This window comes from Schistocerca serialis, chromosome 7, assembly GCF_023864345.2.
Source record: "Schistocerca serialis cubense isolate TAMUIC-IGC-003099 chromosome 7, iqSchSeri2.2, whole genome shotgun sequence".
Taxonomy (NCBI): domain Eukaryota; kingdom Metazoa; phylum Arthropoda; class Insecta; order Orthoptera; family Acrididae; genus Schistocerca; species Schistocerca serialis.
Genome location: NC_064644.1, coordinates 291,409,232 through 291,433,398, shown reverse-complemented (window position 1 = coordinate 291,433,398; position 24,167 = coordinate 291,409,232). Strand labels below are relative to the sequence as shown.

The 24,167-nt window shown below is 42.8% G+C and overlaps 1 protein-coding gene across 1 annotated transcript in view; it reads right to left on the bottom strand.

Moving 5' to 3' along the window:
* Window positions 1–24,167, bottom strand: part of LOC126413335 (myosin heavy chain, clone 203-like) — a 235,317-nt gene that overhangs the window by 200,398 nt on the left and 10,752 nt on the right. The window contains exon 2 of the mRNA XM_050083246.1: window positions 15,352–15,751. The gene's annotated coding sequence lies outside the window, so the exon portion shown is untranslated. The remainder of the gene's footprint in view (window positions 1–15,351; window positions 15,752–24,167) is intronic.

Here is a 24,167-nt window from a genome sequence, read left to right as displayed (position 1 = left end):
AACTGAAGAGTTACCTCATGGGTCACTCCTATTCTGTTGAGGAGTTCCTGAAAAATTAAGCTGATTCCTATGTTATATTGTCAACTGCGTTTACTTAAACTTATGGCTTGACTTTTTTTTCGGTTCATAAACATTTCATTTTATCTGTTATTACCTTTATGTTGTAATTTCATATACTGACAAGTTCCATGACCTTAGAGATTTGCTCCTCAATTTGGTCCCATGAAACTAGATGTGTAAATAAAATAGAAAGTGTTACACCCGAATATATGTATGAGTTGGCTGATTCCAACTGTGACTTATTGACGTTATAGTTATATGAAAGTATGTTATTTCATTTTGTGAAGTGCACAATTTTTACATTTCTGAACATTTAAAGCAAGTTGCCAGTCTTTACGCCACTATGAAATATTAGCAACATATGATTGAATACTTATGCAGCTTCTTTCACACAGTACTTCATTACAGATAACTGTATCATCTACAAAAAGTCTGAGGTTACTATTAATATTGTCCACAAGGTCATTAATACAGAGCATGAATAAAAAGGGTCCCAACATACTTCCCTTAGGCTCTTCCAAAGTTACTTCTACCTCTGACAATGACTCACCATCTAAGATGACATGCTGTGTCCTCCCTATTAAAAAATCCTCAATCCAGTCATCAGTTTCGCTAGATGCCCCATATGACTGTACTTTTGACAATAAGTGTAGATTTGGTACCAAGTCAAATGCTTTTCAGGAGTCAAGAAGGACTTCATCTACCTGATTGCCTTCATCCAAACCTTTCAGTATGTTGTGTGAGAAAAGAGAGTTGGGTTTCACATAACTGATGCTTTCGGAATCCATTCTGGTTTGAGATACCTCATGTTTCAGTTCAGAGTATGTTCTAAGATTCTACAAGAAGTTAACATCAAGGATATTGGTTGGCAGTTTTGTGGATCACTTCTATTACCCTTCTTGTAAATGGTGTGATTTGTGCTTTCTTCTAACAACTAGCTGCAGTTTTTCGTTCGAGGGATCTATGATAGATTATAGCTACAAGAAAGGAAAGAATGATTATATACAATCGTAAGTCAGACCTCGATTTAATCACCTTTGCTTCAGACAAATGCTCCACCACTGTCATTTCACCACAGTGATTGCCTTACAGAACAAATTTGTCAAGTCTCTACCTCTTACCTATAAGGCACAGTGGTACTATTCCAGTCACTTCTCAAATCCACTGGCCCATCCTATACATAAAAGAGTTGCCCTTTACACTGAATTGAAAATCGAATCAGAATCAGATATGTTAGAACAACAATAAATGCTTTCATCTATTCCCTTTAGTGAATGAATGAGCTCTCCTTTTAGTGGTCATTTGTAAGCCTGTTGACACACATCTGTACGGTGACTTTAATCTTACTGTCAATGGCTGATTGGAAGCGGAGCCCATTTTATCCCAACCTGACAATCTCTTATCCAAATTACCAGGAGGCCAGTTCTTTTAAAAAAGACCTATCTCACAGAGGTTTATTTCCAGCTTCTGTTGGCCGAGCAGCCTAATAAAATCTTGGCATTAATCCTCCAAAAGGCACACCATTTTTCATACCACGAGTGGGTACATGGCACACTTTGTACATAGGTACAAAATAACTGCCCTCTATGTTACCTAGGTAAACATGTACGAACAAAATCACACTTTAATCTTAATTTAACTAAACAATGATAAAATAGACTAACATTATATGAGTTAAACCACTTTTAATTGAACAACAATAAAATAAACCTTTCATTGTATCACTCTGTTGCCGCACACAAGTGTTACCCCACTTGAAGCATTGAACAGTGCAGTTCCATCAGATCCCTGTCAACCATTTATTTAATTACTAATGATATTGTAGATAACTGGCTCATTGTGGGATTGTGCTGCTAGCTGGAAACTTGTGTCATTTTCTTGCACAGATTGTAAAGTTTTTCTCGTCAAACTTGCTGTTTATTTTATATTACTGCTGCTCACTTGGATGTATGACAATACATCTTATTACTGTGTTAGCTGAACCTATAGTGAAGCAATGGGTACTAAGAAAGTTTTGCAATACAAAGCAACAATAAGTCGCAGGAGGCTGATTGTTGCTGTGTTCAGAGAACACTTCGTACTTGTACTATAGCTGCTGTGCCAAGTCTATGGGCGCAGTCATCCACTAGCAGGGTTAGTTTGAAGTGCTTGCTATAAGCCAGTGCTTTGAAGAAATGACTCTTGCACTCGGCGACAACTACGGTGATCATTAGCGCCCGGACTAAATTATGAATGCACTGCGAGGCACAATGTTAAAACAGCAACTAAAAAGGACAACATTAACAGGAAAGGGGTTAAAAGAAAACAGCATAATCAAATGTCCTTAGACAGGTTTGTTAGTATTAAAATTTGGACCAGTCGTTAAAATGTGGCGTACCGTCAGCAATTGCCCACATAGGCAGAACGGCGCTGACGCAGTCGTCAGCAGATGGCAGTGGCTGCACCGGCAGTGTCCAATCCGTAACCGGGACAAAACGACCTCCTCCCGCCGAGAATGGCATGAAGAGGTCGTCCAAGCTGTGGGGAGAGGTTTCAAGGCCCGAAGCTTGTTTTCAGTAAGTGTAGACCAATCGGCATGCCACAGCGATAAAATGCGCTGACAAATGACCCTGCTAAAATCAGATGAAGGCACACAACAAGAAGATGTCCGAGGCTAGAGGACCGCAGCCTTGGCCGTGACATCTGCAGCTTCGTTCCCAGGGATACTGACATGGCCAGGAACCCACACAAAGGTAACCGGAGAAGCGTCGTCCACCAGCTGCTGAAGAGAGCGTTGGATCCGGTGCACAAAAGGGTGAACCGGATACGGATCACTGAGGCTCTGGATGGAGCTCAGGGAATCAGAGCAGATGACATAAGCAGAATGTCGGTGGTGGCTGATGTAAAGAACAGCCTGATAGAGGGCAAATAGCTCTGCTGTGAATACCGAACAATGGCCATGGAGCCGGTATTTGAAACTGTGTGCCCCGACAATAAAAGAACACCTGACACCGTCATTAGTCTTAGAGCCATCTGTATAAATGAAGATCGTATTAATGAACTTCGAACAAAATTTGACAAACCCCGAGCAGTATACTGAGGCTGGGGTAACCTCCTTTGGGAGCGAGCTGACGTCAAGGTGAATGAGAACCTGAGCCTGGAGCCAAGGTGGCGTTTGGCTCTCGCCCACTCTAAAGGTTGCAGGGAGCGGAAAATCAAGTTGCTGAAGGAGGCGATGAAAGCGAACTCCAAGGGGTAGCAGGGCAGATACATAAAACCTGTATTGACAGTTGAGAGAGTCATCAAAAACAGAACGGTAAGATGGGTGGTTGGGCATTGATAATAGCCGACAGGCATACCAACGAAGCAGGATATCGCGCCAGTAGATTAGCGGCAATTCACCGGCTTCAGCATGAAGACTCTTGACGGGACTAGTATAGAATGCTCCGATTGCAAGACATAACCCCCAATGTTGTGTAGAGTTGAGGCGGCGTAAGATGGACGGCCGTGCAGAGGAGTATACAAAGCTCCCATAATCCAGCTTTGAGCGGCGATCGACCGATATAGGCAAAGTAGGACGGTTTGATCTGCTCCCCACGACGTACGGCTGAGAACACGGAGGACATTGAGGGAACGGGTACAACGGGCAGCCAAATATGACACATGTGGAGACCAGCTAAGTTTCCTGTCAAATGTAAGACCTAAAAATTTTGTTGTCTCCGTGAATGGGAGAGCAACGGGACCGAGATGTAAGGACGTTGGGAAGAACTCTTTGTAGTACCAGAAGTTAATACAGACCGTCTTCTCGGCAGAAAAACGGAAGCCACTGGCGACACTCCAGGAGTAAAGATGGTCAAGACAATGCTGAAGACAGCGCTCCAGGAAACATGTACGCTGCACGCTGCAGTAGATGGTAAAATTGTCCACAAAAAGGGAGCCTGATACATCAGCTGGGAGGCAATCCATTATTGGATTGATCGCTATGGCGAAGAGAGCGACACTCAAAACTGAGCCCTGGGGCACAACATTCTCCTGGCGAAAGGTGTCGGACAGGACAGAACCCACACGTACCCTGAACTTTCGATCCATTAAAAAGGCACGAATAAAAAGAGGGAGGTGACCGCGAAGGCCCCATGTATGCATGGTGCGGAGAATGCCCGCCCTCCAACAGGTGTCGTAAGCCTTCTCCAAATCAAAGAACACAGCCACTGTCTGGCGCTTCCGCAAGAAGTTATTCATAATGAAGGTCGACAAGGTAACCAGATGGTCAACAGCAGAGCGGCACCTATGAAATCCACATTGTACATTGGTAAGTAGGTGTCGAGATTCGAGCAGCCAAACCAAACGAGAGTTAACCATTCGTTCCATCACCTTACAGACACAGCTGGTAAGGGAAATGGGTCGATAACTGGAAGGCAAGTGCTTGTCCTTCCCCAGCTTAGGAATCAGGACAACAATAGATTCGCGCCAGCATGTGGGAACATGACCCTCAATCCAGATGCAATTATAAGTACGAGGAAGAAAACCTTTACCCGCAGGAGAAAGGTTCTTCAGCATCTGAATATGAATAGAATCAGGCCCTGGAGCGGAGGACCGTGACCGGGCAAGTGCACTTTCGAGTTCCCACATGGTGAATGAGGCATTATAACTTTCGTGATTTGAGGAGCGGAAGTTAGGTGGCCTTGCCTCCTCTGCCTGTTTTCGGGGGAGGAAGGCAGGGTGGTAATGAGCGGAGCTCAAACCCTCTGTGAAAAATTGGCCAAAGGCATTGGAGACATCCTCAGGGGCTACAAGGACGTCATTCGCGACCGTCAAGCCAGAAACTGCTGAGTGGACCTTAGTGCCACATAGCCAGCGCAGGCTACCCCAGACAACAGAAGAGGGAGTAAAACTGTTGAAGGAGCTTGTGAAAGCAGCCCAGCTGGCTTTCTTGCTTTCTTTAAAAATACGACTACACTGCACACGTAGTCGTTTATAATTAATACAATTCGCCATCGTAGGGTGGCATTTAAAGGTGCGTAAAGCACGTTGACAAGCATGTATAGCGTCTCTACATGCAGCGGTCCACCAGGGGACCGGTATGTGATGTGGAGAAGTAGTAGTATGAGGGATGGAATATTCATCAGCACTGAGAATGACTTCCGTGAGGTGTGTGACCTGACTATCGCAGCTTGTGAAGTTTTGATCCTGAAATGTCACCCTGGAAGAGAAGAGCCCCCAGTCTGCTATGGAGATGTTCCAACTAGTTGAGCACGGAGATGGGGTATGATGCAGGAGATGGATAACACAAGGGAAGTGGTCGCTTGAATACGTATCAGAAAGAGCGTACCAGTCAAACCGACATGCAAGTTGGGTAGTACATATAGAGAGGTCTAAATGGGAATAGGTGTGAGTTGTGTCCGAAAGAAAAGTATTGAGGCAGACAAGATTGAGGTGGTTGAAAAGGTCTGCTAACAGGGAGCCTCTCGGGCAGGATGGTGGAGAGCCCCAAAGGGGATGGTGGGCATTGAAGTCTCCAGTCAACAAAAATGGTGCAGGTAGCTGAGCAATATTTTGCATCATGTCTGCCCTAGTAATTGCAGATGACGATAGAGTGTAAACAGTACAAATGGAAAATGTGAAAGTGGGGAGAGTAATTCGGACGGCAATTGCCTGCAGATCGTGGTACATGGAATCGTAGTAGATATCATCCCGGACCAGCAACATAACCCCTCCATGAGCCGGAATACCTGCCACACGGGGTAGGTCAAAACACACAGAGGTATAGAGTGCCAAGTCAATACGATCGCATGGGCATAGCTTCATTTCCTGGAGAGCTACTATGAGCGGACAGTGCAATCGTAGCAGCAACTTTAAGTCCTCTCAGTTGGAGCGAATGCCGAAAATGTTCCAATGAAGAAGTGCCATGGTGAGAAGAAAAAGGAGAAGCAAGAAGGGGTCACCTCGAAGGCCGCTGAGGGCCTGGCTTCAAGCGAGCACTGTTGCCGCTATCAATAGGTGGAGAGCCATCGTCCATTTTTTCAATAGGTTCATCGGCCACCATGTTAAGATGGTCGGGAGGGGGAGCTTCCTCTACCGGCAAATGGCCAGATGTTCGGCTACCAGAAGTGCGGCCAGGCGATATGGATGATGGCCTGGGGCAGCAACCGCTGGGTGGTGCAGGAGAAGAAATGTGGAAAAGGAGAACTTTTCTTCCTATGAGCCTTCTTGGAAGGTCGTTTAGTTGAAGTACTGGTCGATGGCTGGGAGTTCGGCGTATGTAAGATGTCTTTACGGGACGGTTCCTTCTTGAAGGCCCGTGCGTCTGACTTCTGGGTCTTAGTCTTGGCAGAAGCTGATGAAGGTGCTTGTGCCTTAGGGGTGACGGGAGGAAGAGGAGACGTTGACCGGGCGATCTTGGCACTGGCCGAACGGATGACCGTAGCACTAAAGGTCAGATTGCATGTCTGCATCGATACCTCACTGGTAGGCTGAGGAGAGGCGAGGACGGTACTGTATTTCCCCGCTTGGAGCAGCATGGGCTTCCTACTAGCAAAAAGCTTGCAAGCAGCCGAGGTGGACACTTTCTCTTTGACCCGAATTTCCTGTATACAGCGTTCATCCTTATAAATGGGACAGTCGCGAGAGGATGCTGCATGGTCGCCCTGACAGTTCACACAACGAGGAGACGGAGGTGGACAGTCACCCTCACGGGCGTCCCTGCCACAAGTGACGCATTTAGCTGCATTAGAACAAGACTGGCGGGTGTGGTTAAAATGCTGACACTGGTAGCAGCGCGTAACTGTTGGGACATAGGGGCGAACAAAAAAAACCTCATAGCCCACTTTGATGCGCGATGGCAGCTGAACACTATCAAAGGTCAAGAAAAGTGTCCGGGTCGATACAAGGTCATTGTCGACCTTTTTCATGACCCTACGGATAGCCGTCACACCCTGCTCAGTGAGGAAAGACTGAATCTCCTCGTCAGTCAATCTGTCGAGTGATCTAGTAGATACCACGCCACACGACGAATTCAAAGTGCGGTGAGCCTCCACCCAGAAAGGGAATGTGTACAGGAGTGTGGCCCGAAGGAGTTTTTGTGCCTGAAAGGCGCTCTCAGTTTCCAACAACAAGGTACTGTTACGCATCCTGGTACAAGACTTGACAGGTCCGGCTATGGCATCTACACCCTTCTGAATAACAAAAGGGTTGACAGTTGAAAAATCCTTTCCAGCCTCAGATCTAGAAACTACGAGGAACTTTGGGGCAGGCGGTAGTACTTTTGTCACTGGTGGCTGGTCAAGTTTCCGTTTTTGGACAGAAGTTGAGAGAGAAGAAGAAGAGAAATCCATTGCGGATGAATCCCCCTTGATTGCCAGCGTCTCCAATGGCACACTCCTTCCTTGTGGGGACCCTCTCAGAGGGCGCTCCCACCTTAGGTCAATGTTTACACCTCAGGCAAAACCTCCCGAGAAACGGACGGAGGGACCAATCGGCATGGTTGGAAGGTGTCAGCTTGAGCAATCACCCCTCCCCAGGCCTGGCCTTTACCAGGGGGTACGTACGGGCCCTACTTGTCTACCCACGGCAGGGAATTACGCTTTACCCCGTCACTGGCTACATGTGCGAATGCATGGGTCGGCCTTCAGGCAAGCACAGGGAGGAAAGAAGAAGAGGGAAAAAAAGGGAGAGAGGGAGAGAAAGGACAGACTGTCTCAAACACCGAGGCAGAGACCATAGGGTGGACAAGAAGGCAAGGTAAAAAGGAAGGAAGACAGTGAGAGAGGGAGAAGGACAAAGAAACGAAACAAACAAAGGAAGGAAGAAACCGGAATAAGCGAAAAACCAAAATGACCACAAATGTAAGTCGTTGAACTGTCCATCTCCAGATGCAGACGCAAACTACCCCCTTGAGGGGGAGGGACTCCTTTTAGTTGCCTCTTATGACAGGCAGGAATACTTCGGGCCTATTCTTACCCCGGACCCGCAGGGGGAACTCGGTGACATGTGTCCACATTGTACAACTATATTCAGGTGGTACAGAGAACTCCAAAGAAGAAATTTCACTCTGGAGGATGCTGAGAAGACGGGAAGGCCATGATCAGCAGTTAGAGAGGAAACCATTGATGCTGTGAGTAAAATGCTAGATGAAGACAGGCAAGTGACCTATAAGCAGACAGAGGATAACTTAGGACTAAGTGCACCAGAAACTCATTCGATTCTGCATGATCATTTGCAAGTAAACAGCTTTGTTGTCTCTCTTGCTGTACAGACTGACGGAAGAGCAGATGACACCTGACATGTGACTTGGTGCCGGGAGATATTAAAGAAGTTTTCTAAGGAACAATCTCAGTACGTGAATACCATTGTGACAGGTAACAAGGTTCGGGTGTATTATTATGATGTGCCAACTACAACTGAAAACAGAGTTTGGGTCTTCGAAGATGACAACACACCCGTAGCTGTAAGAAAATCCTGATCAGTAAAGAAGAAAATGATAGAATTCATTTATTTTTTTCAAATCGAGTTGGACACACAGAAGTCAGTCACAGCTAAATAGTATGCTGAGCAGTCCCTGCCCAAAGTCATCTAATCTTTGAAGATCCTGTGACTGAAGTCAAGAATGGACACTTGGTTCCTCCATCAGAACGTTGCAGCTCACCACATCAAAACATAGCATACAGTGAATATTTGTGGGGTACAGGACCTAAACTTCTTGAGCACCCTCCTTACAGACCTTGCTCCTTGTGACTTTTCACAGTTCCCGCATGTAAAATGAAGCTGAGAGGAGTGCAGTTTTCAAGTGACGAGGACCTCCTGAGGGCTTGGGACAGGGAGTGTACCTTACTCCCCACGGAGACTTGGGAGAAAAGGTTTAGGGATTGGTTTCGGAGGATGGAAAGGTGTATTCAATGTGGCGGAAATTACTTCCAAAAATTAAATAAATAAAGCTGTATTGCAAAACTTGGAGACCCTTCGTATGGGCTTGCAATTGCAAAACAACAATGGAATGGTACAAAACAATGTTAGTTGTGACTAGGGCACCTCATACAGAGGTGCACCCACTTGAGGGTTAAATACACTTTTTGAACTTCACCAGTGTAATAGGATGCAGTTTGGGGTTGCGAGTGCACTTGCTATTTTCCAAAACTTTTTTAAACAACAGCTTGTCAACTATCTTGATGATATGCTGGTTAAAGATCATAAAAATGAGAAACATCTACAAATTTATTACTCATTCCCCCCCTCCCCAACTTATGTTTCTGGGGACATGTCAATGTTTTTTTTTTATGTTTATACAATATAATATAATATAAATCCTTTATTTGTCTTTTAACGTACTCAGATGAAAAGAATTGCCTGATAAATATATCTCTGGGATGATACAATATCTGATGTTTCTACAAAGATTTACGTTTTGGTATTTCTGCTGAATATTCATTTTCATAAATAAATTATTACAGTTTTATTATCTGTAAAAGTAAATTACATTTATTAATGAGCCAAAACATTATGATCGCCTACTTAATAGTTTGTTTGTCCATCTGTGGAATGTAACACATCACTGATTCTGCATATCAGGGATTCAACAGTTTGCTGTTACGTTTGTTGAGGTATGTGGCATTAGATGTCTACGCACAGGTCATTTAAACTTGCACAGGTAACGGGCCACCATGTGTGCGGTGAAGGCACCCAATAGCGACCCAGATGGGTTCTACAGGATTTACATAGGTGAATTTTGTTACCAAGACACCAACATGAGGTCATTATAATGCTCCTCAAACCACTATAGCACAATTCTGGCACCGAGACAAGGACAATTATATTGCTGAAAGATAACATCAAGCATGGAGGGATGAAGGTGCAGCTATCAGCATGTCTTCGATTACTATCACAGGTCCCCTGCAAGCGATGGAGAATGTCTACCATAACATAATATTGTCCCCACCAGCCTGCATCCATGCCATTTTGAGGAGCTGTCCACCTCAATGAAGGCATATGTGAAGATGACTATCAACCTAGTGTAACAAAAAAGTGATTGACAGTCAACTGATTGATGGTCGAATCCAGATGGTTTCATCCCCACAGCAGTCGTAAGTGATGATGTTGGGTCAACATGTGAACATGTACAGGTAGTCTGCTGTGGAGCTCTTTGTTCAACACCGTACAATGAATGGTGTGCTCCAAAAAACATGCATGTGCACCAGCAGAGATGCCTTCCATCCGTCCTACTCTACAGACCAGACATGCCCCCAAACCCCATGTTCTGTCAAGAGATATTGATGTCCTACCATTTACAGCCTTGTGGTAGTTTCAAGGCCTTTACAAATGTCTGCTTGTGTCTGTGTACGTGCGGATGGATATGTGTGTGTGTGCGAGTGTATACCCCTTTTTTCCCCCTAAGGTAAGTCTTTCCGCTCCCGGGATTGGAATGACTCCTTACCCTCTCCCTTAAAACCCACATCCTTTCGTCTTTCCCTCTCCTTCCCTCTTTCCTGATGAGGCAACAGTTTGTTGCGAAAGCTTGAATTTCATGTGTATGTTTGTGTTTGTTTGTGTGTCTATCGACCTGCCAGCACTTTCGTTCGGTAAGTCACATCATCTGTATTTTTAGATATATTATATTATTCATTGTCATTACATTTTTGTATTACAAATATCTTCCAGTTTTAGAAGAAAAAGCTTTATTACTCTACAAATTTACTTTGCGTACACCTCTAAAGCTCTAACTATCTGTTTATGCTTTTACATTGTTCCATCTCATTTTGTAACGTAAGGTTCAACACACGTGCCACAAAGGGTAATGTTACATTTCCTACAAAATGTCAGTGGTCTGCCTTTGCAATTAGCAGACTGATGTCTTTGGGAGTTACATATTGATATAAAGTGGTCCTTTCCATCATATCTTACTTCAAGGAATGCTCTTCTTGGTGTTGATAAGAGATGTCCCATTCTGCGATTGGTGCCCATTTTCAGATACTGGACAGCAAGACATCATAAGAACTCCAATAAATCTATATATCTGGCTCCATGTACCATATTATCTTGCTGTTCACAACAGCCATATCAATTATTCTTGTAAAGAGAGCCCGATTCCAATTCTTGCCGCATAAAGAAGCAGCATATTTACCAAAAAGCAAAACATGATGGTCTACTCCTGCCATATGTGTATTGTAATTCTTTACAGACTGTGGCTGCTGAATGATGGTTTTCTGCTTAGCTATTCTATCCACCTACTTGGTAGAGTGATTGACTCCACAGTATCAAAATTGGTGCCAATACAGACACATATATTATTTCATTTGACATATGAGATTTCAACATACAAGATTTCACCATTTGTATCAGAAGTTAAGTCGTAAATAAAACATGGCAATTTTTCCAACTGCTTTGTTTCGTGAAGAGGGCACTTTTCAGTTCTGTTTTCTCGCACTATACTTGTTACACTAAATTCAGTGTTTTGTAGGTGCAACAAGAGATCTCGACTAGTGAAACATTACCAAGGTCCACTACTAGAACTGAATGCTTTTATTGTGTTACTTTTATTACAGCTGTGTCAACAGATGATACTGTTTCTCCCAGTGAACTAAAAATAGATCTGTTGTCTTAACACTTGCTAAACAACAATGTAGGTCAATAATGGAAAGTTATTTACTTGCAATATTATTGTATGAACCTTCTCCTGCACAACTAAAGTCAACAGAAATTAAGAAGTAATTGATAAACATAGAGAGGACATGAAAAGCAACATGCTGCTTTTGCAGCAATTGTGATCTCATTTTTGAGTATAAGAAAAATTCCATTGTTTATATGTTCACTAATAAAAAATTAAAACATTTACTGTCAATAATGCAGATTTATAATATAATAATTGGAATGCAATATAAGTCATCCCATTATTAGTAATAAAATAAAAAAACAACAGAGCCTAAAAATAGATCAGTGGGAGATGATGGGTTATGCCAAGATGAAAAAAAAATATGTTGGTTCCCAAACCTGTACAGTACCTGCAGATATCTGCCAGCAAGATTCCTAATTATGCCTGATTTATTCCTCTGGAAGCTTCCATTACCTATTCTTTGGATCAGTTGCACTGCAAGGGCATTCCATTTCCATGGTCCATAGTTGGTCAGTAGAGTTTCGAAGTTTGAATCACTTGCTTTTGACAATGTATCAGCTTATTTACTATTTGTTTTCACAATGGATGCCTCTCCTCTCAGCATCAGGGACATCCTTTCCCACACCACACCCACAGCATTAGTTTTCAAAACTCAGGCTCAAGAACATTATCCACATAAAAAAAGGAAGCACTGGCTATCATTTTTCAAGTGCATAAATTCAGCATTGCCCTTTATGGAATAAGTTTCATTTAGGTCCTGACCACAAGCCTTACCACGAGCCTCTGCTCTCTTTTTTTTTTTTTTTTTTTTTTTTTGGGGGGGGGGGGGACAACTTAAGGCGAAATTGCTGAATCTTTCTTGGGAACCATCCTTGTTGATGCTTTTTCCAGTTTTCCCTATGTCATTTGGTTACAATAAATGATGACTTCTATTACTAACAGGACCCACAATAAATTTTATGTCTTGTCAATGGTGCCCTCTCAAATGAGTTGCAATTTACAGTGGCTGCATTCTGGTAATGCCCCACCCATAATTACATCAAATTACATCATGACTTCTCCATTTCATGCCACCTCTAACAGTTCGATAGAACATTTTGTACACGCTTTTAAGACCCAAATGTTAAGCACTATGAGGACAGCCATATCCTAAATGGTTCTCAGTGCCTTCCTAGCTTCTTGCACGATTGATGCCCATACACAGCCACAGTCAGGCATAGTTGCTGTGTAGATATCCTCACTGGATGATGCTCGACCTCTTTCATAACACCATCAAATCGAGTCAAAGAAGCAATGGTTTCTAATGCGGACACTCCTATATGGATGCCTACCATTGGGTGACCATGGGTTAGATCCGGGGGTCGATTCTGGTGCAACAAGGCTGTCAATTGGTACTGGCGGTAACAGCATGGGGGCCATCCTCCAGGTATTGGAATCAATTTCTCTTGTGGTATCCCAGACAGATGTCTCTGCCATCCAAGGAGCTACTGTAGCAGCAGTTGCCTGAACACCATGATCACCAGTGACAATGAGCATTTAGTCCTTCCATCTCCTTCATAACTGCCACTGGAGATCCCTATGAACTTCTTCACACATTCTCCACTGGCAGAATCACTGGTGGTTCAGGCATCGTAAACTGAGAAGCTAGTAATTGCTTCTTCACCTCCTCTCCCACACCAGAGCATCAAAGCTCCAGAACTGCCACCTGGGACCACATCTGGCACTGGTCCAATGCAGCTACCCCCCCACACACACACACACATCATTCATGTCATTTTTGGATCTATGCATCAATCATCAATCCAAGAAGGGAGGGATCATGTAATCCCAAAGGACATATCAATCAATATTATTAGTACACCTCATTACAATTATATTGGCAAGGTCACTGTGAGTGGAGAGCAGCACAGACTTTCCAGTCAGCAGGTTACATGGGCCCATCAGTTGGCCAATTAAGAATCAAGCAGTCACTGGCTCACTCTCACTTTTGTTTGATAGCTAATGTACTCCTCTACATGGCCAACTGAAGTACTGATGATTACCCTGCACTATACCAGTTATATCTGGATATTCTTTGGACTGATCTTGTTATCTGTCCATGGCAACTGGGCCTGCTTGTGATATGAATGTAGTGATGTCCACCTACTGCTATTAAGTACTACTCAATTGGCCAAGTAATTGATTTCAGCCTCACCTACAAACATTTTCTGCCACCATACATCACACTGTATTGATTCCAATTGGTTTCATTTGTAGTCCTGGGAAGATTCACCTGATGAGTATCTCCTATCAACTATACTTCATTAATTCTGTATTTCAGACTGTTCAATACAGTGTTAATAAATAACTTTTGTGATCTACACTGAAGACTATAAAAACAAGATAACTGTAAATAAGTTGTAAGAAAAAATACTACCTGTGTAATTCAGAGAATACAAATGTTCAAGGGCGAATTTCCAGATGGAACAGGCTGTGAAGTAGTCAAAGACATCAAACTTGTTCTGCTCAGTAGTATACTCTGCAAATGGCTGATCAAACTTATCCTAGCTCGCAGACTGATGGTGACAATCTATATGAGTGAGTGACTGGTTAATGGTCATGCTGTGTAACAGTTGTAACACAACTGATGGATGTCACGGCTCTGGGCCTATATCTGATGATTTTGGATATTTCATGTCCTCTTATAGGCAGGGTTAACTGTGAAAGCAGTTACCTGACCTATAAAAATGAATATTTTTTGCAGAATGAAATGTTTACTCTGTAGCTGAATGTGTGCAGATATGAAACTTGCTGGCAGATTAAAGCCTTGTACTGGACCGAGAATCAAACTCAGGACAGGTTGTGATTAGGCAGCTTTGACGGTAAAGTGTTTACCCATGAAGGCACAGTTCCTGAGTGTGAGTATCAGCCTGGCATACAATTTTAATTTGCCAGGAAATCTGAATACTGTTTGTTCATTCACCTTTTATATTTCCAATACCATTCATCTGATTATCATGAGATTTTTGTGAGTTGTTGTGCTCATGTCTCCAAAGGTTTCTATTGCCAATAGGGATGGGAGGTGAAAAAGATGTGACATAGAAGCTTAATTCTGTAAATGCAAGACACATTTATGTGTACAAATACTGCACAGTAACACATAAAATAAGGGAAAAGAAACCATTCGCGTACATCAGGATGATGTGTACAGCACAGAAACACATAATAGAAAACAGAATTCAAACACTAGTTCTTTTTCTTGCAATATCACACATATTCACAAACACAATTACACAGACACCCAAACACACACTTTCATGTTATGGCAAGATTTGAGACTGAATTAGTATTAGCCTCTTAATTACAGTTTAACTTCCTCCTTCTTACCCAATGTATCACTTTTATCTTTCTCCCTGTGATAAAAATCACAGCCTATGCAAGTCTACTCATGTATTTAAATCATGTAGCCCATTACATATGTCACACTATAGCACAGAAGAGTATATAGCTCTCCTACACACTTTCAACTTTTGATATGTGAAAAAAATCGTTACCAATGTAATACAGTTCTAAAGAAGTAAAAACCACATATCAATGGAAACTGAAATGGGTGTCTTTCACAAGATAACTTTTTTTTGAAAGAAATAATATTACTACACTAGTGGTCTCTATTGATTGACTTAACTAAAAATGCTATTATGTGTGGATGCAAAATTTAAATTAAAATCTCTTACTTTGTTTCTAATTCTTCTTGCTGTTTTATTTCATTAGCACACTGCTGAGACACTTGTTCACAGTTCTTTTGTTGCTCTAATAGATTTTTTCTCTGTCTTTCAACAAGTTCCTCTAGTTGTTGTACACTTTTTTCCATTTCTTTGCACTGTGAATCTTTCTGGGTTTGCCATTCGATAACTCTAGCTGACTCGGCCTTCAATTTTGCTTGGAAATCATTCATTCCCTGTGATACTGATATGGATCCTTGCTGCTTTGATGTACTAGAGGGTATATTACTTTCAGAAAGTGTCTGCTTTTTGATAGTCCTTGAGTGCCTCTGTTGTTGCACTTGGATTCTACTTAACTGGTTGATACGTGTTTGTTGTATTGCTTGCTGCATTTTTTAACACTACAATGTCTCTGCAGAAGTAATAAATGAGAAAATTATTAAGTCAGAAACTCAGTTTTCATGAAAATGTCATATGTTCATATGTTTGTTTGCTTACACCAACTCAGTCAAGCAAGTAAAACATAAAAAACAGATTACACTGATCCACACTACTTACAGCATTCATATTTGCAGAGATACAAGTCCACAATTTCATAACAAAGTTTTTTTGTTTATTTTCATGTACATTTAATTTTTAGTGTATCTTTTACTATGTAACACTGTATCTTAATAAACGAAATAATACAGGCTGCCTCTGACTGAACTGAAATTCATTTATTCATTTACCTGATATTCCACAAGCCGCTTTTGAAAGGAGAGCTTTCAGGGCAGTAGAACGTCAAGCTATATGTTAAAAGGCTGAAGCAGCCTTCACAGGCAATTTCGGTAAAATATACTATGTAGCAATCCGGTAGTGGAGGGAATTGTGGAGGGAGGGAGTGGTAAAAATTGTAGAGGGAGACCGAAGGATAAACACGGTATGCAGATTGAAATGGATGTAGATGCAGTAGTTAGTGTGGGGAGCTACAACAAACCAGTCTTCGGAGTGAAGACCACAAGAACAATAATAATAATACTATTAAAGTACTATTTCTTTCCATGCAGACTGCTACAAGAAGAAAGCAAGTAACAACTTTGCCTACACAGGAAGTGTGATAACTTTTTATAAGGATTTGCATCACTATATGACAAAATGAAGACATTTCTGAAATGTTGTAAACACTTAATCCATTGAGGTAATAAGTTCTCCAGGTCCCCTAAAAGTGTAGGTAACAAAAAATGTATCAAGTGATTATTAGTAACATAACTAAATTTAAGGTAGCAAACATACAAATAAAATATGTAATTATATACATAAAACTCTGTTATGCATCCGTAATTTAATTAATTCTGTGACTATACATTTCACTTATTTTTAAACCACATAATTAAAAATAATGTCTGTGGAAAAGTACACAGGTCCCTAGTGATGACTGCAAGGTGTGTTTCTACATGGGCCTATAGTGCTTGTCAAAAAAAGTTAAGTACCTGGGAGGAGAAAACAAAACTTCACGGGCTGAGAGGGTATGTGAAGTTATTGGTTCAAAAATGGCTCTGAGCACTATGGGACTTAACATCTATGGTCATCAGTCCCCTAGAACTTAGAACTACTTAAACCTAACTAACCTAAGGACAGCACACAACACCCAGCCATCACGAGGCAGAGAAAATCCCTGACCCCGCCGGGAATCGAACCCGGGAACCCGGGCGTGGGAAGCGAGAACGCTACCGCACGACCACGAGATGAGGGCGATGTTATTGCTGTGATCAAATTTACAAATGACTTTGCAGTATGAGCTCAGTTATCAGTTTGGCATTTCACCCCTTCTGACCTGGACCTACACACTGATTCGAATCGGAAGATGTCGTAAGGCCATCAATTCTCCCCTGAGACAAGTTGGCCCACAACTGTTGTAACTAGTCCTTGATACCCAGGATATTTGGTATTGACATACAATCTGGTCCCACATGTTCTATTGGTGACATCACACAGATAGTTTGTAAACACATGTGCATGTGTGGATGAACATTGTCCTGTTGTAAACTGACACCATGATACTGTAACATGAGAGCCAACACTTAAGGATGCATCATGTCTGTGACATACTAATGTGTTGTCAAAGCTCCCTTAACCAGTACCAGTTTTGATCTGAGTACGTACCCACTGGCTCCCCACACCATGAAAATAGTAAAACTGATGTGCACCTCCAAAACATTGGAAGAATGGAAAATCTCCCATGGTGACCACCATACTGGCCAATGATTGTCGTCTAGCATAAGGCAGAACTGAGATTCAGTTGCTGAACATAATGTGAGGCCATTCATCAACAGTCCATACTTCCACATCACGGCATCACTCCTTTCCCTAGTCCGGCTACTGCTTGTCACTGACCAATTGTGCAGAATGACACAGAATGTTGTAGGGGGTCCATTACTTGTTCTCAGATGGCAGGCTCATATGTGAAGGGATTCTGACATGTTTGGTGCACACTGCATATATCCTTCTTTGTGGTGGTCACTTAGGATGGCAGTTATCCAGAAAGGTTATCCACTGGTGGCCATCACCTCGCAGCAGGAGGAACTGGTACAGATGGCCCTCTTTGAAAATACTGGGGGGGGGGGGGGGGGGGGGGGGATGCTGGCCCAGTTCCCAACTTCAGGAGGGTCTATCTAGATCATGGTGCACTCATTTTTGTCTGTGACGGGGTGCACATGATAGAATGGCTTAAGGACAAGGTGCCCATGATATTCCCGTGGGAAGATGCGAAGCTGCTTGTTAAGACCTCAAAGATATCATTATGGCTACCTAAGATCTTAAGTAAGTCTCTCCCAAGACTCTGTTCAGGAAAATAGGGGCCCAGAACCCAAAGGTCTCGACAGAAGAGTGGAGAGTAATTAACCAGAAGGTTGCTCCGGAAGAACGAACCCTGGTGGTGGAGATCGAGGAGAAGTCCCCGAAGGCGATGCAGGAGCAGGACCTGAAACTGCTTTTAGGGTTCTCGCAGGTCACCATCAGGGTTCTCAAAGACCTCAAAGATGGCAGCAAGACGGAGCCTGGAGGTGCTGCAGATTAATCTGCAGCACAGTAAAGGGGCCTCTGCTGCCCTGAGCCGCTGCCTGGGGAGACAGGAAGCGGATGAGGCCCTGAGACAGGAACCCTGTTTATACAAAGGAGGTGTATCGGGCCTCGGTGGCAGTGGAGATCTATGCTAGAAATCTAAGAAACTCCAAAACATACATCTATGTAAGAAATGGCATTTCTTTCATGCCAATTATGGATTTCTGCTCTACGGACTTAGTGACCATTAAAATGTAGTAATATGAGGAAGGTATCACGAGGGAAATTATTTTGGCCTCAGCATACCTTCCTTATAAAGACAGCTCTCCTCCTCCCTTGGAGGTGAGGAGACTGGTAGAGACTTGCCATCGGCAAGGTGATCGACTGCTGGTGGGATGCAATGCCAATGCCCACAGCCTAGTGAGGGGCAGGAAGGACACCAACAGTAGAGGTGAGTACCTTCTTGAATTTCTTTTAGCTAACAACTTAGAGGTCCTGAATAGGGGCAATGAACCTACATTCAGGAATAGCAGAAGGGAAGAAGTAATTGACATAACATTTGGTTCCATGATGATGGGTAGCTATGTCAAACAATGGCATGTGATGTTGGAGCCATCCTCATTGGATCACATGTACATCAAATTCAAGGTTGAAATGGGAATCAGACAGACCATGACCTATAGGAATACCAGAAAACAGACTGGGAGACATATAGGAGGGACCTTGACTTAGGCTTATCGGAAGTTAAAACCTCAATGAGGAATCCAGTAGAATTTGAGGAAGTAGCAGAGGCTGTTACCTCTGCCATAGTGACCTCATATCAGGACAACTGCACAATCACCAGGAAGTGCACAAATAGGAGTGTTCCTTGGTGGAATAACAAACTGGAAACGCAAAGAAAACAGGTATGGAGACTGTTTAATATTGCGAGACGTAAAGGACAATGGGCTAAATATCGTGAGGCCCTTGTCAATTACAATCTTGCAATAAGACAAGCAAAGGAGGAAGTGGAGGGCACAGCTGGACAAGCCACACTTCACAAGATTCTCACTAGAGTACCAACCAATCCACAAGGTATGCTGAGGAAGGAGGATGGGGAATATACAAAGACAGCACATGAGACACTGGAATTGCTCCTCCAAACTCACTTTTCTCAATATGCTCTGCCGGACAACACAGACCAGTATGTGACCCCAGAGAGACAACGGTTCTCAGGTACTCAAAGAGAGAACTGGGAATTGGCCAAGGAGTGTGTGAATTTCAACAAAATCCAGTGGGCGTTAGGAACATTCCAACCATTCAAGTCACCTGGCCCAGATGTAATTTTTCCAGCTCTCCTGCAACAGGCACGAGGAAAGCTCTTATGAGTCCTATGCAAGCTATTCAGGGTTAGCCTAGCAGTAGGAATCATTCCCAATGCTTGGAGGGCAGTGAAGGTTGTCTTCATTCCAAAGCCAGGGAGAACTGATCATACCAAGGTCAAGGATATGAGACGAATCAGTCTGTCCTCCTTCATTCTCAAAACATTGGAAAAATGGTTAATGTATATGTTGGGGAGAGGAGGCTAAGTAGGGTCCCTCTACACCCGAACCAACACGCATACCAACCAGGTAAATCATGTGAGACAGCTCTCCACCAACTCATTGGGAAGGTGGAAAAAGCACTTCACTTACAAGAAATAGCCCTCTGCATCTTCCAGAACAGCAGGTTGTTGCTAAGGAGCTTGCTAAGGTGCAGGGATTGGCCTGCTTAGCCATAATGGGTGGAATTAGCAGCACACCAACTGCTGGAATGGAAGCCATGCTAGATATGCCTCCACTTCACCTTTGGGTCAAGATGGAGGCAGCAGCTGGGGCACACAGACTCAAAACTGGCAAAAACTGGGTCTCATTCGGATATCCAGAATCATACACTAAAAACAGTGAGTGAGGTAAATATAGGAATGGCTGGGGAAATGCCTGTTGACTATATAATAACTCCCTTCGACAAGCCTTACAACATAATAACAGGAAGTAGGGAGCAGTGGGAAAAAACAGTTCAACACTGTACGGAGGACATCGTTTGGTTCACCGATGGGTCGAAAACAGACCAAGGCGTTGGGGCAGGGGTGTACGGGGTTCAGCCAAGACTGGAGAACGTCATCTCTCTAGGGAAATTAGCCTCTGTATTCCAGGCTGAAATTACAGCAATCAGGACATGTGTGGAGGAGAATATGCATAGGAGCTACAATGACCGTAGCATCTACATCTATTCAGACAGCCAGGCAGCCCTGAAATCATTGGCAGCTCCTGCAACAAGATCTAAGATTGTTGCAGATTGCCACAGGGCTCTGGTGGAGCTAGGGGGAAGCAATAGGGCGAACCTAGTGTGGGTCCCTGGCCACTCAGGGATCTGTGGCAATGAACAAGCCGATAGATTGGCTGGGTGGGGGCAACAACTTCATTTATTGGACCGGAACCTGTCCTGACAATCACCAAGGCTATGATCAAATTAGAACTATGGAACTGGCTTAGGAAACAGCATGTAGGATATTGGACCAAGGTCCATAAACAAAAGCAAGGTAAGGTAATGATGCCCAATCCATGTTTTAAAAGAAGCTCTGTAATCCTGGGATTGAACAGGAAAGAGATCAAACTCATGACTGGACTGATGACCGGCCATCGGAATTTCAAAAAACACCCACACACAATGGGTATAACGGAAGAGGACCCTAAACGTAATATCTGTGATGAGGGTGAAGAAACTGCATCACACCTAATCTTCGAATGCATGGCATTGGAGAGTAAAAGAAACAGAATCTTCGGGACAACTAGACCTGAAGAAATTGTGTCTAACAAAAAACTGGTAGAGGGACTCCTTGCACTATTTAAGGGCACTGGTTGGCTTTACTAGATATTCAGGGAGTGATACCGCACAGGCAGTGGCGGGTCAGACCTAAGCTTCCCTGTTAAAATCAATCAATGCCTGTCCTCAAATTCACATGCAGTCCAACACTGGGCCACTGTCACATCTGAATGCCCCAACAATCTGAATACCACACGATTTGACCAGCCAGCCAAATGGGAAACCACAGTGATGAAACTCTTTCAGGTGCTGATAACGCTGACTCACATGAGTCTGAGGCATTTCCATGTTCTTCACAGCGATCACTCAACACCCAATTCCATACATGCCCCTTGTATGCCCTACCAGTCCTAGCAACAACTCTAAATATGAGGAACACTAAATATGAATAACACTAATGCACCCTGTTGACCGTTATACCTGTCAGGGAACTGCTTCTTTTAGGTACCTGCCGATGATGCATTCATATACAAAGTTACACTGACATCCAACCATGTTTTTTGGGTGCTTCATTTTCTGTCAACGAGTGAATGAAATACAATAACTTAACGAACACAGTAGTTGGCTATTGTCAGAATACGTACCTAGGTAGAGGACAAACATGATAAATACACTTCCTGTCAGATTAAAACTGTATGCCAGACAATGACTCAAACCAGAGAACCTTGTCTTTTATGGGCATGTACCCTATCAACTGAGCTATCCAAACACAACTCATGACTGACCCTCACAGCTTCACTTCCTACCTTTACAGAAGTTCTCCTGTTTCAAATCAGCACACACTCCACTGTAGAATGAAAACGTGATTCTGGAAACAATCCCCTATGCTCTATCTGAAGACAGAAGTAAAGACGTGATGGTGGGTTGTGAGCTGTGCCTGGATAGCTCAGTGTGAGCAATTGCCAACAAAAGGCAAAACTCCAATGTTCGAGTCTCAGTCTGGCAAACAGTTCTGATCTGCCAGAAGTTTCAAATCAGCTCACACTCTGCTGCAGAGTGAAAACTCGTTTTGAAAATAAATACTCTTTTGGCATCAATCATATGATGAAGAAAAGCACATTTTAATAAGAAATCAGAATTTTTTTACTCCATCATATAATGCATAATTTTTTTGCTCTACAACGGAGTGTACAAGATATAGAAACGTTGTTTCAGACTACGGCCAAATCCCATACTAAACAAAAATTGAATGCCATAGGGTGGCCACATTCTTACCAATGGAATCATCTGACGATGCCTCACTAACCAGCTCCTCGTATCCTCTTTACCAAACACCATGCAGATTCTCCATTATAACTTCTTACATGAATACTGGTATACCCAACATAAAAAATGTGGGAGAGAGTAACATTCACAGACTAGGGTTCTTTTCAGAACAAATCTTTCACTTTAGAATAGAGAATGTTTACACTGTAACTATATTCAGTGCAGGGAATTTGGCCCAGATATTTGCCGTGTTTCTAATAGTTACCCAAACTGATGCCTTCCATAATCACCATAATGATCAATGTTCTGCAAGGAAACTTTTCCATGCTCATTGACATGTACTAGTTGTACTGAAAATTAAAATAACTACACAGAATAAAACAAACAATGGAAGTCCAGGCTGAAATAACAAACATATGGAACAGACCAACTGCTACTCACCAGACAGAGGTGGCACTGAGTCACAGAGATGCACAGTGGAAACCTCTGCTACAATATTTAAGCTTTCTGACAATGTCCTTCTCCCAAAATAGTAACCACACACACACACACACACACACACACAGAGCCACTGTCTCCATGTGCTGGGACCCAAGCTACGTGATGAATAGCAATCTATCCTTTCCATACTGTTGTTGTACAGATAAAAAGCTATGTATCAAATCCAAGGTAACATATACAACACAGCACGAGTCTTCTTGCAACATTCTTGGACTAGGACATTTCACAATATTTTGGATAAGGAATATGTCTATCAGTTTTCAAGGAACTAATGAAAGTGGTATATGAAATGAAAAGTAGCTATATCATCATCATCAGTTATCTGCTATATTAGCAGGTCCTTTGCCTCTCCATTTTCTGCGATCCATTGCTTCCTTCTTAAGGCTGCTGTATGTTGTACCGTCCATCATGTCATCCAGTATCTGGAATCTCTTCCTTCCTCGCTTCCTTTTCCCTTCTACATAACCTTCTAAAACTGTTTTTATCAGTCCGTCATTCTTTCTTAATATATGCCCAATCCAATTTCTTTTTCTTCTCTTTATTACATCTAGTAACTGCCTTTTCTCTCCCACTCTTCTCAGTACCTCTTCATTTTTTACTCTGTCCATCCAACTTATTCCTTCCATCTTCCGCCATGTCCAGATCTCAAAAGCCTCCAGCCTTTCTCTGTCTTTTTTCCTCATAGTCCATGTTTCAGCGCCATATAGAAGAACACTCCATACAAGACATTTTATGAGTCTCTTTCTGAGTTCTCTGTCCATACCGCTGCAGAAGATTCTCCTTTTCTTATAAAACGCCTCTTTTGCCATTGCTATCCTTGTTTTAATTTCTGTGGTGCACTTCCAGTCGGTGCCTATCCTGCTTCCAAGATACTTAAAATTTTGCACCTGTTCTAGTTTTTCTCCATTCAGCACAATTTTTAGTTCCTTATTTCCTCCTATTGCCAATACTTTTGTTTTATTTGTGTTAATTTTCATTCCATATTTTTTTCCGTTAGTTGCAATGGTGTCCACCAAATCCTGTAATTCTTTTTCCCCTGTGGCTAGAAGGACCATGTCATCAGCAAATCTCAAGCACCCTACTCTTCTTCCTCCAATTTCTACTCCTTTGTCATCTAATGAGCATTGGTCAATCATATTTTCCAAGTACAGGTTGAAAAGAGTAGGTGATAAACAGCATCCTTGTCTTACTCCTTTCCCTAGTCTGATCCAGTTTGTACTTTCTCCTCTCACTTTAAC